Raw genomic sequence first — 14,325 nt, 5'->3', positions numbered from 1 at the left:
TACTTCTATAATGATATAATCAGTTATCATATGCTTAAATTTGACCTTTCTCAAATATGCAATTCATTTTGCTGAGAAATAATATTAGGAACAAGCAAGATTTATGAATTCTGTACTGTTCGTATGCTACCTTGTTTCTGGTCGCCTGCGCTTCTGTTTCATGAATTCACGCAACCTCAGGCTCATAAATCATTACTGCTAGTCATAAGATAAGAAGCTTGAACGAGAAAAAAAATATCATTCAATCAGATGCACGACAAATTACTGCACGATATCACAAAGTTTCCTTTCAATTTTCGAAGGTATAAAATTACCAATATTCTTTCTTCAAATGTATCAAAAATTTACAGAACAATCGTTACAAGAGCAGCCTCATAAGGGAGGTTTGAAAAAAGAAAAAAACAATCAATTAATTGAATGATGATGTGAATCTACGACCCTGGCAAATTAATCTATGAGACTAATCAGCTATCTTAACAAGGGTCAAAAATAATTGGAACTAAATTTGTGTTGAAGGCCTTCATCGCCATCAGATCATGAGAAAAATAATATTTGCAAGTCCTTGCTGACTATCAAATGCACAACAGAAATAATCACATGTTTACTTTTGGTTGAAATGCAGTTCTATACGTCCAATTTCTTGGGATCCCGCCAGTGAGTCAAAGTTTTAGACAACAAACCAAGAATTGAGATCTTTGCTGGAGCTCCTCTCCTTCCGTAAAGGTGCTTTCCGCCCAAATCTGTAAATTTCGGACCCTTTTCCTTGCTTCTTTCAATCTGCCAAAACATTAATTCAAATTGTTAACAAAAATCAACAGCTTATTTCAAGTGCTGTTCACTAGTGCTCAGATCTTGCAAAGAATATATAGCACATCACTTAATAAATTATCAAAAATACATACCAGTACTAACATATTAATACAGAAGAAGTGGCCATCTTTTGAAAAAGTGAATCAGAACCACAGATTAAGTAAAAATTTCCTGATTTTAGACAGGAACCTTCTATACCAATAACCAATAAAGAGAAAGTTGACAAGAACAGAATAACATGCCTTGTGTATTTTCCCATTCTTCAAGTGGTACCGAATACCAGACCAATTGATAGACTGAGAAAAATGAGAACGCAGCGCAGAAAAGGGGTATAAGAAATTGTCCACCAGCATTGCAACGAACACCTGTTCAAACCCTTGATATTGATTAGTATATTCATCATTGTCTCCCAGTGGACTAACAAAATGTTGTGGGAAAAGAATGGATGATCAAGCTAGTGGTTACTATGTAATATTGCATGCATTAATAAAAGGTTCCAAAGAGCTTACAAGGGCCCAATTATAAGAAGCGAGTGAAAGTGAAGGCGCCTCTGGAGATAAAAAATTTCTGATATATTGCAGATGAAAGTTTTGGATCCACCTTCTGTAATTGACGACAACCCAGGGTTCAGGGTTCTGGTCGTGTCATTAGTTAGTGTGACATTCAATTACTAGAGGCATCTCCTGAACTACATCTATCAGAAAGAAGTGAAAGCTTATTATCTGTGTTTCCCTTTTAAACATCTGAACTCCAAAGCTTCGGCTGTCAAGTAACACATAAACACTGTGATATAGGCGGAACGACATTCCCGCCATTTTCTGATACTGCTAAAGCAATTTTTATTTTATTACATTCCCGCCATTTTCTGATAATGCTAAAGCAATTTTTATTTTATTTTATGCCTGATGGTTATAAACAGAAAGAATGATAACACATAAGATATCTATACACTTATATAGGTCAATTAAGTGTAAAAAATATTTTATTTTTTAAAAATAATATTTTTTAGAATAAAAATTAAAATGTATCCCTAAAATTTATTTTATACCTATATTTTTTATATTTTTATTCTTTTATTCCCTCCATGTATATAATAAAAATGTGCCACTGTGTCTTTCTCAGTCTGGTCAAGTTTGTGCCAGTTAACCTACGGCTCTCACTCTCTTCTAAACTCGGAGTATTTTTGAGAGAGAGTAAATAAAATCAAAGTTGTTCAGCATTACTATTAACATGCCCCTGTATTCATTTTACTATTATCAAATTTTGTTCATTCAAATTATATTTTGCCTACCACCAAATTATATATACATGATATTGTTATATATATCCAAGTGTTTTCAAAATTATGTTAATTTATGTTAAAACTCTTTCAGTTGCATTATTGTGTCAATTGTGATAATATATGGCAGGATACTATAAATTGTAGATTGTGAATATTAAGGTATTAAGTTCGCCAAATAGTTAAAATATTGAGCTTGCAAAATAGTAAAGAAGTCATGATTCAATTGCGAGTATTTTGAATAACTTTTCATCACATAATTTTTTTTAGGAAAATCAATTCTTTCGTCCTTTAACTTTATGATATTTTTGGTTAAGGTCCCTCAAATAAAAAAAAATTGAAAAAAATGAAAATAAAATGACTTGGAAACTAGTAGGACATGTCGTGGCAAAATTAGCCACGGAGAAATCAGGTGAGACATACTTTCCCCATTTTATAACATCCAATTTAAAATACAAATAGCCAAAAAACGTGAAAAGATACTTTGGGGATTTAATTAGGGTTAATGGAGAATTGGGGATAGGTAATTCATCAGCAAATTGGTTGGATCGAAAGCTTATTTGACCATCATCAAGGTATATACACACACACACACACACACATATATATATATATATATATATATTCAGGGCTTCACCGAATCATTCATCACATACTAGTGATAAACCCTAATTATTTTATTATCATGCAGATGGGGTTATACCATGTGAACATACGGATTCTTCACGGCGGGAAGTTTACTACAAATGATGGAGTAAGATATTATAAAAGAGATAAAGTTGAATACATTTACGATCAAGATTTAGATGGAATCACTCTTGATGTATGTCATAAATTTGTAAGTACTGATCTTGGCTATAAGGATTATAAAATTTATTGGAACAAGGAAGGTTCTTCACTTGATAGTTGCACTATATTGTGGAAGGATGATATTGTAGGAGAGATGAATGCATATGCTTTAAAATTTGGTATTGCTATTATATATGTTGATCAAGCTTGTGAGATTGGTACTAATGATCCTGAAATTGATGGTAATGAGAAGGAAATTGATGATAGTCATAGTGATAACAGTGAGAGTGAATGGTATGAGAGCGAGGAGGATGAGAGTGATGAAGAGTATAGTGAAAATGAAAGTGATGAAGACGAGGAGTTTCTTGAAATTATAGAGAAGAAAAAATAAGTAACCAAGGCTAAAAAAAATCTAAATAAAGATGAAAATGAGAGCTTAGATGATGATTTGCATGTTCCATTAAGTACTTTGCTCAATAAAAGAGATAAGAAAGATTCAACAAAAAGAAAAAAAGTAGACTTGAGTAAAGACACTAAATGGGAGAGTGACCATGATAGTGATAGCTTTAGAATTCCTTCTAAAGAGTCATCAGACTCTAGTGATTATGATGAAGAATCGTCTAAGTCTGTGCGGAGAGAAAAATGACCATCATATGTTGCATTTAATCCTGGAACACCAATGAAGTATATTGAATTTGAGCCTGGATTATTGTTTACTAGTGTATTAGTCTTCAAGCATGCTGTGATTGACTATGTTGTAGAGCAAAAGAGAGATATTTGGTTTTCTAAGAATGATTTGCAAAGGGTCCAGGCTAAGTGTAGAGGGAACAAGGTGAACCAGGTGCATGAATAAAGTTAGGAAAGAAAGGGGTCAGAATGACTTGTAGTAGGTGCCTTATATTTGGTCACAACAAAGCCAGTTGCAAAACATGTGAGGAAGAAGTAAAAAAAAGACAGAGGGAAGCAGCCGAGACAAAGAAGGCTCAAGCTGAGGCAGCAAGGGCACAAGCTGCAGAGGTTTCCAGTGACCTGACTATTTGCATCTGAAGCACTTTCCTTTAGGCTTTTTCACACCACCCTGAACTCCCACTGCCTTCACAGCTTTCTGTGTCTGAGCCTTTTTCTTCTTCTTAATACCTTTCGGCTTAGAGGAAGAACCTTTCTCAGCCACATTCACTTGAACACTCTGCCGAAATAATCCTTCAGCTGCCTGAAGTTCTGTCAGCAGTTCCGCGAGACTATACTGCCTCTTGTTCATGTTGTAATTCAAGCGGAACTGCTCAAAACTCTTGGAGAAGCTCATAAGGATAATGTCAATCTGGGTTTCCCCGTCAAGTTCAGCACCAAGGATCTCTATCTCATTCAGATGCGACATCATCTTGAGAACATGATCCCTTACAGGTATGCCTTCAGCCATCTGAGTGTTCATTAAAGCCTTCATGGCTACTTGCCTAGCAGCCCTATTCTGATCTCCAAAAAGTTCCTTGAGATTAAAGAGCATATCCGAAGCAATGGCCATAGACTGATGCTGATGCTGCAAAACACCCGATATTGCTGCCAGAATGTAACATCGCGACATCTCATCAGCCTTAATCCACCGTTTATAATACTCTTTCTCATCTTCAGGAGCATCAACAGCAGGCTGTTCAGGCTTGGGTTCATAAGTGCAAAACTTGTACTCCTCAGCAGTCAACACAATGTCCAAATTTCGTTTCCATTCAATATAGTTAGGTCCGATAAGTTTGTTATCCTTAAGTATGGTGAATAGTGGATTAAAGCCCATTTTATCCTGAGAATCATGCATAAAAACATCACATAAATAAGGGTGCATTAATTATTAAGATCCATTGATTCCTCTAACAATTATTAAAATTTAATGCACTAACATCTAAATACCATAAGCTTCTGGTAAGCCACGATGTATGACATGTATACCACCTAATTTTGTTTAAATGTTACTTCGGTCCTATTACTAAACAATATGCCACGTTGGAGTGGACTATATTATTTTTCATAGCTAAGTGTATACCATCATCAAATCTTAAATTATTTGAAATCTATGGAACTTGGTACGCCACGATGGGTGGCGTGTATACCTTCCAATATTCGTAATTTTGCCTTGAATAGAATACTTCAATTCAATATTCATCAATGGTTTGATTTCCAGGTAGTGGAGGAGTCACATCGGTCGCGCTTAAAACCCACAGCCTTACAAGTTCGATAAACCCGTTTTTGACAAAATCGCCCCAAATCAGAAATAAAGAAAATCCGTATTTATTCCTTTCAAAATTTATTAATTTAAGAAGTTTGTTCTAGTAATTTCTATAACATTGTAGACACCATAAATTACATGCCACGATGGGTGACGTATATATAATTTATATTCGTCTTTATGTTAAATTACCTACAACCAATAATGGAGACCATGGGTTTTAATTTCATATTAATTCCCTCTCCCACTTAGAATTTTTTTTTATTAAAATTGAGGAATTTTAAAATAAAATGGGACCCTATGTTGTTATAATTATGTCTAATCATGCATTCAAAATACACATATAATTTTAGCAACATATAACATTTAATTAAAGCAATAAATAAAATTTATGTCCATGTCGTCCTAATTAAGTTAAACAAGCAATTTTAAAAGAATTACATACATAATTAACGACACACATAATCAATAAATTAAAGCAATAATTAAAATTTAATGAAAAAAATTAAAATAAATTTTCCAGTATTATGGCCCTTGAAAAAAAAATCCAGCTCTCAAAAAAAATCTGCCCCAAGCGCGCCCCGACACCCCCAGCTGCCCCAGCAGCTCCGGCTGCCGCAGCAGCCCCAGCAGTCCCAGCTGCCGCAGCGGCCCCAGCAGCCCCAGCTGCCGCAGCGGCCCAGCAGCCCTAGCTGCCGCAGCGGCCGCAGCACGCACGCGCCTGTTGCTTTTCTGTGAGTTTTGTTTTGATTTTGTTCGATCCAAACATCAACAACAGCCCATTGTAATCGCACAGCGGAACAAAAAACTTCCGGAATTGATTTCTGATCGCACATAACTATTACAAAATACCCGGAACAATTACAAAAAAAATAGATCTAATACAAAACTAATTTTGTAAAATCTATTCTAACACGATCAACACTCGTGTAAATTACAACCACGATTAAACCACGTGGAAACCAAAACAAAAATTAACCACGATTAAACAACGTGGGATCCAAACACATAATTAAAATATACATGGCCATAATAGTGGATTAACAACCTGCATCAAAACCAATACAAGCAAAACACTATATACACGCATATATAATTACGACATGGACATTATATCATAAAACGTAGAACCCCTTACCAGGCTCTTGATACCAATTGTTGGGAACCACGGACTTAGGGTGTTAATACGTTTTACGATAAAGATTACGAAAAGAGGATTACCTTGTTAATGGTTGATTCCACGCTCTTCTATTGTATTCCCAAATTCCCTTGAGCGAAGTGTGGCCTCCGCCTTCTCAAGTTATTCTCTCTTCTTGCTCCTTGGTGGCTACAATATTTTTTCACATAATTCCAAGTAAGAAGAGAATAAAAATATATATAGGCTACAATAGGGACCATGGATAATTAGGTTGGGCCTTCTAATTACATCTTGAGCCTAGCCCAATGTAATTAAATATTAATTTAATCCACTAAAGAATTAATATTTGCACTACCTTTCCTAATACACGTAATTTAATTAATTCGGTTCCAATATTATTTGCTTATTAAATTCCCCATGTTTAAAATATCATATATCCATTAATTAAATAAATTAATGATAATTTATTTAATTAATATCTTTTATCCTTGATCATCCACTCAACTTTTATTTAATTATGCCAGAATAAATTCCACCTGCAGGGTTTCACATAATTAAATCATTTCGAGCTTTCAAGGGGACATCATTAACCCGATTATCAGGCCGTGGATTCCTTCAATAAATAATATCCATCATGTATATAATTCCATCACCCAAAATATAATGATATAATTCAAAAGAATTATTTCATATATAAATCAAAGCATGTAAATAATATACACGTGTCAATTACTATTTCTGGATTAAGAACCTAAGCATTAATAATAACATAGAATCTTAGTTCTCCTTCTTAATCAGTATTAAGGGAACAATTCTAAATTTGATCCTGTTCAATATACACAAAGTATACTAGTATTATTTATTAGTCAATATAAACTAATCTAAATAATACTAGAGCCATACCAGTGGATTGTCCAACACCACCTGTGCTGTGAACCTTATTATATTATATAACCGTATTTAACAATCTAATATTCTGTATCCCATTTGATACTAGATTGTTCACAATATATAATATTAGACAACATGTAAACATTCAAATGATTCTCAAATAAATTGGTCAAAAATAAATGTACATACTTCAAATAAATATTTTCAGTATACACTAACACTTTCTCGAAGAAATCTTAGCAACTGAAAGCTTCGTTATGGCCTCAGAGTCCGAAGTGGAAGCCCTCTTCCCCATCCCAGCTCGTTCAGAATCAGCAGAAGACTCGAGATCAGAACCAGATGGCCCCGGATAGCAAGTTATGTAAGATTTGGCACGCGCCTTAGTCCGGACCATAAACCTAAAACAAGTGATAAAGGTTAGTCTAAAAACCCTACAGTTTATTTATCTTCAAAGCTAGATGGTCCGGACTACCCTATGTTCAATTTTATTACAAGTTAAAAGCGAACAGTCCGGAGACCCAATCCAAAAGAAAACAAAAAACCACAACTAAACAGACGCTCCGGACTGCAAAATCCTGAAGCTAAACAAACAAACCTAGCCTATTACTCCGAATTCAGATGTCACAATAACACAAAAACAGCAACCAATTACAAACTCCAAATATAAAATCATTAGTCCGGACTAGGTAACCAAGTCCGGACACAACCAAAAAATCCTAATTCCAGAAACACTTACAAAACAAAATCAAACACCAAAATAAAACACAACCACATATAGATACATATACACGAACATAAACACAACAATTCAACAGCAACCAAACATAGAAACACAAAAACACAACAAAAGCAACATATGAATCAATCGGATAACCGAATAGAGAATGAAGCTTACAAGACAGAGATAACAGAGTGATTGGGGATGACCAAGCAACAATCACGAACCTCCACGGACTCCTGTAAAAAATGGCGACAACGGCAAAAACAACAAAGAGAAAGAAGAAAATAAGAAGTAGAACAAGCAAAGAAAACCAAAGGTAAAAAAGAAAAGTGAGGAAGCAGGGGCACCTTTTATAGGCGTGGTGAATATAAAAGGGTCACGCCACGTGGCAACATCCTGACCACCCATCACACACGGTTATTAATGAAGAGTCATTATTACAACACGTCTTTTAAAAAAAGACAACTATAAGCGTAATCCTTTCCAAATACAACCTTAGTCCTGATTTGCCGAACTCAACGCAATCCGGACTGGGGGGCACGAAAAGCTCAACTCCTTAAAAAGCCAACCGTCTTAGTCCTGATTTGCCGAACTCAGCGCAATCCGGACGGGGGGGCAAGAAAAGCTCAACTCCTTAAAACGCCAACCGCCTTAGTCCTGATTTGCGGAACCCAGCGCAATCCGGACTGGGGGGCAAGAAAATCTCAACTCCTAACAAGACCAACCACCTTAGTCCTGATTTGCCGAACTCAGCGAAATCCGGACTGGGGGCAAGAAAACCTCAACTCCTTTAAAAGCCAAACGCCTTAGTCCTGATTTGCCGAACTCAACGCAATCCGGACTGGGGGCCAAGAAAAGCTCAACTCCTGATAAAGACAACCACCTTAGTCCTGATTCGCCAAACTCAGCGCAATCCAGACTGGGGGGCAAGAATAGCTCAAATTCTGACAAGGCCAACCGCCTTAGTCCTAATTCGCCGAACTCAGCACAATCCGGACTGGCGGGCAAGAAAAACTCAACTCCTGACAAGGACAACCACATTAGTCCTGATTCGCCGAACTCAGCGTAATCCGGTCTGGGAGGCAAGAAAAGCTCAACTCCTGAAAAGGACAACCACCTTAGTCCTGATTTGCCGAACTCAGCACAACCCGAACTGGGGGGCATGAAAAGCTCAAATTCTTCTAACAAAACAATCAAAAGCCCATGTTCAACAAACAAACCCAAATTCACTCCCCCATCCAGAAAATCTGCATAAGAGAGTGGGGGGGCACATGATAGTACATATAGCTCCTAGAAGGACTACTCCTAGGCCTTAAACTCTATACAGCTCCTAGAAGGACTACTCCTAAGCTCCTAACTCCATATAACTCCTGGGAGGGCTACTCCTAGGCCCCTAATCCCACGCAGCTCCTGGAAGGAGTAGTTCCGCTCACTACCACTCCTAACCAGCTCAGTCCCGCAAGCCTAACCTTGGTGGATCCCAGCATGTGAGACATTGGCCCAGGTACATGATGGGGACAACTGTCACACATCAATCATGGGAATAATCAGGGCACGTGTCAGAGGATCCTCAGAACATTCCTCAGCCAGTCCAACGCTGACACGTGTAAAGCATCCACTCCAGCCAGGTGTCCTCCACCCCAGAACCAATGGCTATGATCTAAAGGTACCAACCCCAAAACCCTACCCTTGGGCTATAAATAGCCCAAGAAGGTGAGGTTTTGGGGTTAATCATTCTTTCACACTCATATACACACATCCACCTTGCATTCATATCCATCTTCATCTTCCCAAAAAGCTAGTTCTTACTCTCACGCCAGAGGCGCTGCAGGATTCAACCCCCCTTCCGGTGTTGTTTTGTAGGAACCCAACCACAACTACACCTCTACAGCGGTGAAGGATCCAGGACGGCGTCGAAGGAGCAGCCCTGCCACCAGGAGTTATCAATTCCCAGTCTTATTACATACATGTTTTAGGATACTAATTTCCAAATTTTCTGATATATTGCAAGATGAAAGTTTTGGATCCACCTTGTGTAATTGACGACAACCCAGGGTTCAAGGAAGTACTGACGAGGAGTAGTCTGTTATGCAGCTGAGAGCAGTACTGAATTGGTCGTGTCATTAGTTATTGTGTTTTGTTGTGTGAATGTTCATGTTGATCTGGATGTTATGTTTTTGTGGGCATGTTTTTCAATATATTTGAACTTGTTCTATGTTGCTATGTTCTGGTTTTTTATGGGAATGTTTTATTTAAATCATTTGATATATTAATATTATACTCATTAACAAGTATAAATTATTTCTGCAGTGTCAAGTAACACATAAACAATGTGATAATTTTTATTTTATTTTATGCCTGATGGTTATAAATGGAAAGAATGATAACAAATAAGATATATATACACTTATATAGGTCAATTAAGTGTAAAAATTATTTTATTTTTTAAAAATTAATTTTTAGAATAAAAATTAAAATGTATCCCTAAAATTTATTTTATACCTATAATTTTTATATTTTTAATTCTTTTATTCCCTCCATGTGTATACTAAAAATGTGCCACTGTGTCTTTCTCAGTCTGGTCAAGTTTGCGTGAGTTGCAGTTAACCTATGGCTCTCACTCCCTTCTAAACTCATAATATTTTTGAGAGAGAGTAAATAAAATCAAAGTTGTTTAGCATTACTATTAACATGGCCCTGTATTCATTTTACTATTATCAAATTTTGTTCATTCAAATTATATTTTGCCTACCACCAAATTATATATACATGAGTGTTTGTAAAATTATATTAATTTATGTTGTAAAATTATGTTAATTTATGTTAAAATTCTTTCAGTTGCATTATTGTGTCAATTGTGAAAATATATGGGAGGATACTATAAATTGTAGATTGTGAATATTTACTTATTTGTTGGAAACTTGATGGACTTAAAATAAAAAAACTTTGATTTAAATTATTATACTAGCAACATAAGAACAATATTTATTTTGTTGACTAATAAAAGTACACTATGTATATTGATGTTTACATACATAGTCAGGCTACATAAGCTTTATTTATTACTAAGTCTACAATTGTTGAATTGAGCAGATGTCTTCTATATTTTGTTCAATATACGCATGACCACCTAGTGTCTCTTTTCTTCAGTTCTTACTTGAGTAATGCTTTTTATTTTCACTGCCTACCGTTATTTTCTGCACTTCAATTAGTAGCCCAGCTGGCTAGCCACCCTTTTTAAAGGTAACTTATAAATACCCATGACACCTAGGTCTTCAACTTTGACTTCCACTGCCGTTGCTCTCTAAGTTTTTTGGCAAGAAATTTTTAAACCAGCCTACCATATTTCCTGGGTTCATAATTACATACATATATAATGACCATCTTTCTCATATCAGATTCTATGCATAGTTTTCTTTTCTGATACTAGACTTTGTCTCTCACGTTAGCTGGTTCATGCATGTATATTTGACCTCAGCCTGCTTTTTATTCAACACATATTAGAAACTAGCTGTAAATATTTATTAGGGTGGTGGAGAGTTTGAAATTCTAACACTCCCCCTCAAACTCGATTTTACATTCCGAGTTTCATCTTCATTTTATGAAATATATCCGGCTTCAACGGTTTCGTAAATATATCTGCTAAATTTTCTTCCGTCCTGCAGTGTACCAGCTCAACAATTTTATCGTTCACCTGTTCTCGAATAAAATGATATTTAATGTTGATGTGCTTGCTCCGACTGTGTGACACTGTATTTTTTGCTAGTGAAATAGCGGATTTATTGTCCACAAAAATAGTAACCGGTTCTTCCTTGACAGGCGCACGCTGCTGCTGCAATATACTCTGTCTCACATGTTGAGAGAGCAACCGCCTGTTGCTTCTTTGATGACCATGAAAATATCGCGGAACCGATATGAAAAGCATATCCCGAAGTGCTTTTCTCATCATCCAAGTCACTACCATAATCACAATCTGAGTAGCCAACTAATTTTACATTTTGAGAATGAGAATAAAATAATCCATGACCAAGTGTACCTTTAATGTATCTCAAAATTCTTTTAGCTGCCATGAAGTGATCTTACTTCGGTTTCTTCATGTACCTACTAACCAATCTAACTGCATACATAATATCTGGACGAGTAAAAGTTAGGTACCTCAGACTTCCAACCAAACTTTTGAATAATGTCGAATTTACCGACTCCCTTGTTGAATCAACTCTGAGCTTTATGCTCGGTTCTTCTGGCGTGCTTATTGACTTGCATTCCTCCATTCTGAACTTTTTTAAAATCTACTCCGCATATTTTTTCTGCGACGTTAAAATCCCGTCTTTGTTTTGCTTCACCTCGACTCCAAGAAAGTATGACATTTGACCAATATCTGTCATCTCAAATTCATTAGTCATAACTTTCTTAAAATCATCAAACATACCAGGATTATTTCCAGTAAAGATCATATCGTCCACGTATAAGCAAACGATTATAATATCTCCCTCTGAATTTGTTTTCGTGTAGAGGGCATGCTCGTATGGACTCTTCACGAAACCATTTCTCTAAAAATATTCATCAACCCTTGTATTCCATGCTCGCGGAGCTTGCTTCAAACCATATAAGGCTTTCTTCAGCCTGTAGACTTTGTTTTCCCGGCCTTTTTGAACATATCCGGAAGGCTGCTCAATATAGACTTCTTCTTCAAGATAACCGTTTAGGAATGCTGACTCCACGTCCATCTGAAAAATCTTCCACTGGTTCTGAGCTGCAATTACTGTCAGAAGTCGTATGGTATCAACTCTTGCAACTGGAGCGAATACCTCATCATAGTCAATGCCATATCTCTGCTTGTAGCCTTTAGCCACCAACCTCGCCTTGTATTTCTCCACTTCTCCATCTTGATTCGTCTTGGTTTTATAGACCCACTTGACACCAATTGCTTTGTGTCCTTCTGGAAGATCTGTGAGTTCCCATGTATCATTCTTCTTGATTGCGCCAATTTCTTCATCCATGGCCTTGTTCCATTTGCTTTCTTCAGAAGCTTCTTCAAATGTAAATGGATCACATTCAGCCATTAAGCAAAATAAGGAATAATCAAAGGATATTTGTACCAAACTTGTAGCTTCGTAGATATTATCCAAACTCCGCATCTTTCGTGGTGCTCCTCCTGAACTGTTTCCTTCCGTGGATGGTGTCGATCCTGGAGTTTGTTGATTTGGACTTGGTGGAGGAGTTTGATCATCGTCTCCGTCATCTTCAATATTTTGGTTATCACCGTCATCGTCATCACCATTAAAAAATAAACCAGCAACTTTTCTTTCATCCTCGCTCCATCTCCAGTAATCTGATTCATCAAACTCAACATCTCGAGAAATGATTAATTTCTTCGTTAGGGGATTGTAGAGTCTGTACGCCTTGCTTTTTTTGTCATATCCGGTAAAGATGCATTTCTCGCCTTTATCATCCAACTTCTTCCTTTTCTGATCAGGAACGTGGGCATAAGCAATACACCCAAAAATTCTGAGATGTCCAACTGATGGTTTGCTCTGGCTCCATGCTTCATTTGGAGTTTTGTTTCTGACACTTTTTGTTGGACAACGATTCAACAAATAAACTGCACATAGAACGGCTTCGGCCCAAAAAGTTCTCGGCAAGTGCTTTGCTTTCACCATGCCCCTTTCCATGTCAAGAATAGTGCAATTCTTTCTTTCTGTAATGCCATTTTGTTGAAAAGTATAGGCCGTTGTCAACTGATGATTTATTCCATGTGCTCTACAAAAGCTTCTGAACAGATTAGAAGTATACTCGCCTCCTCTGTCTGATCTGAGTACCTTCATATAATGACCACTTTGCTTTTTCTGTCAGTGCTTTGAACTCCTTGAATTTATCAAGAGCCTCTGACTTTTCTTTGATGATATACACCCAACTTTTCTTGCTAAAATCATCAATAAAAGTTAGGTAATACCTATTACCTCCAAGTGATGAGATATCAAATGGACCAACAATATATGTGTGAACAATCTTCAATGGCCTCCTGGCTCTCCATGATTTTCCAACAGGAAAACTTTATCGATGTTGCTTCCCTTTGACACATGCTTCACACAAATTTTCTGGCTCGTTGATTTTTGGCAAACCGTCCACCATTTTTGTATTTGACAATAATTTCAAGCCAGAAAATCCAAGATGACCAAATCTTAAATGCCATAACCACGAGTCATTTTAATGACTGATTTCAAGCACTTCTGCACTTTTGTTTGCATATCAAGCGTAAATAAACGATTTTTTCACATCTCCACATTTGTAATCAATTCCCGAGCTTGATTTCTGATAATGAGGGAATTCTCCTGCATCTGTATATTATATCCTTTCTCCACAAGCTGGCCAAGACTGATAATATTATTTTTCAATGCAGGAATATAATAAACATCATTTATATATTTCTTTTTACCTTTCTTTGACATGATCGTGACAGTACCTTTTCCTTTCACCGGAATCTT

The 14,325-nt window shown here is 36.5% G+C and overlaps 1 long non-coding RNA gene across 1 annotated transcript; it reads right to left on the bottom strand.

Moving 5' to 3' along the window:
- Positions 1-274: 274 nt before the first annotated feature.
- On the bottom strand, positions 275-1,370 carry LOC141678134 (uncharacterized). The gene is made up of 3 exons (XR_012557619.1): positions 1,320-1,370; positions 1,053-1,175; positions 275-777 (listed from the first exon to the last, which is right to left on the bottom strand). It is a non-coding gene; the product is annotated as an uncharacterized LOC141678134 (long non-coding RNA).
- Between the last annotated feature and the right edge of the window lie 12,955 nt (positions 1,371-14,325).

This window comes from Apium graveolens, chromosome 8, assembly GCF_009905375.1.
Source record: "Apium graveolens cultivar Ventura chromosome 8, ASM990537v1, whole genome shotgun sequence".
Taxonomy (NCBI): domain Eukaryota; kingdom Viridiplantae; phylum Streptophyta; class Magnoliopsida; order Apiales; family Apiaceae; genus Apium; species Apium graveolens.
This window is presented reverse-complemented; position numbering and strand designations above follow the sequence as displayed.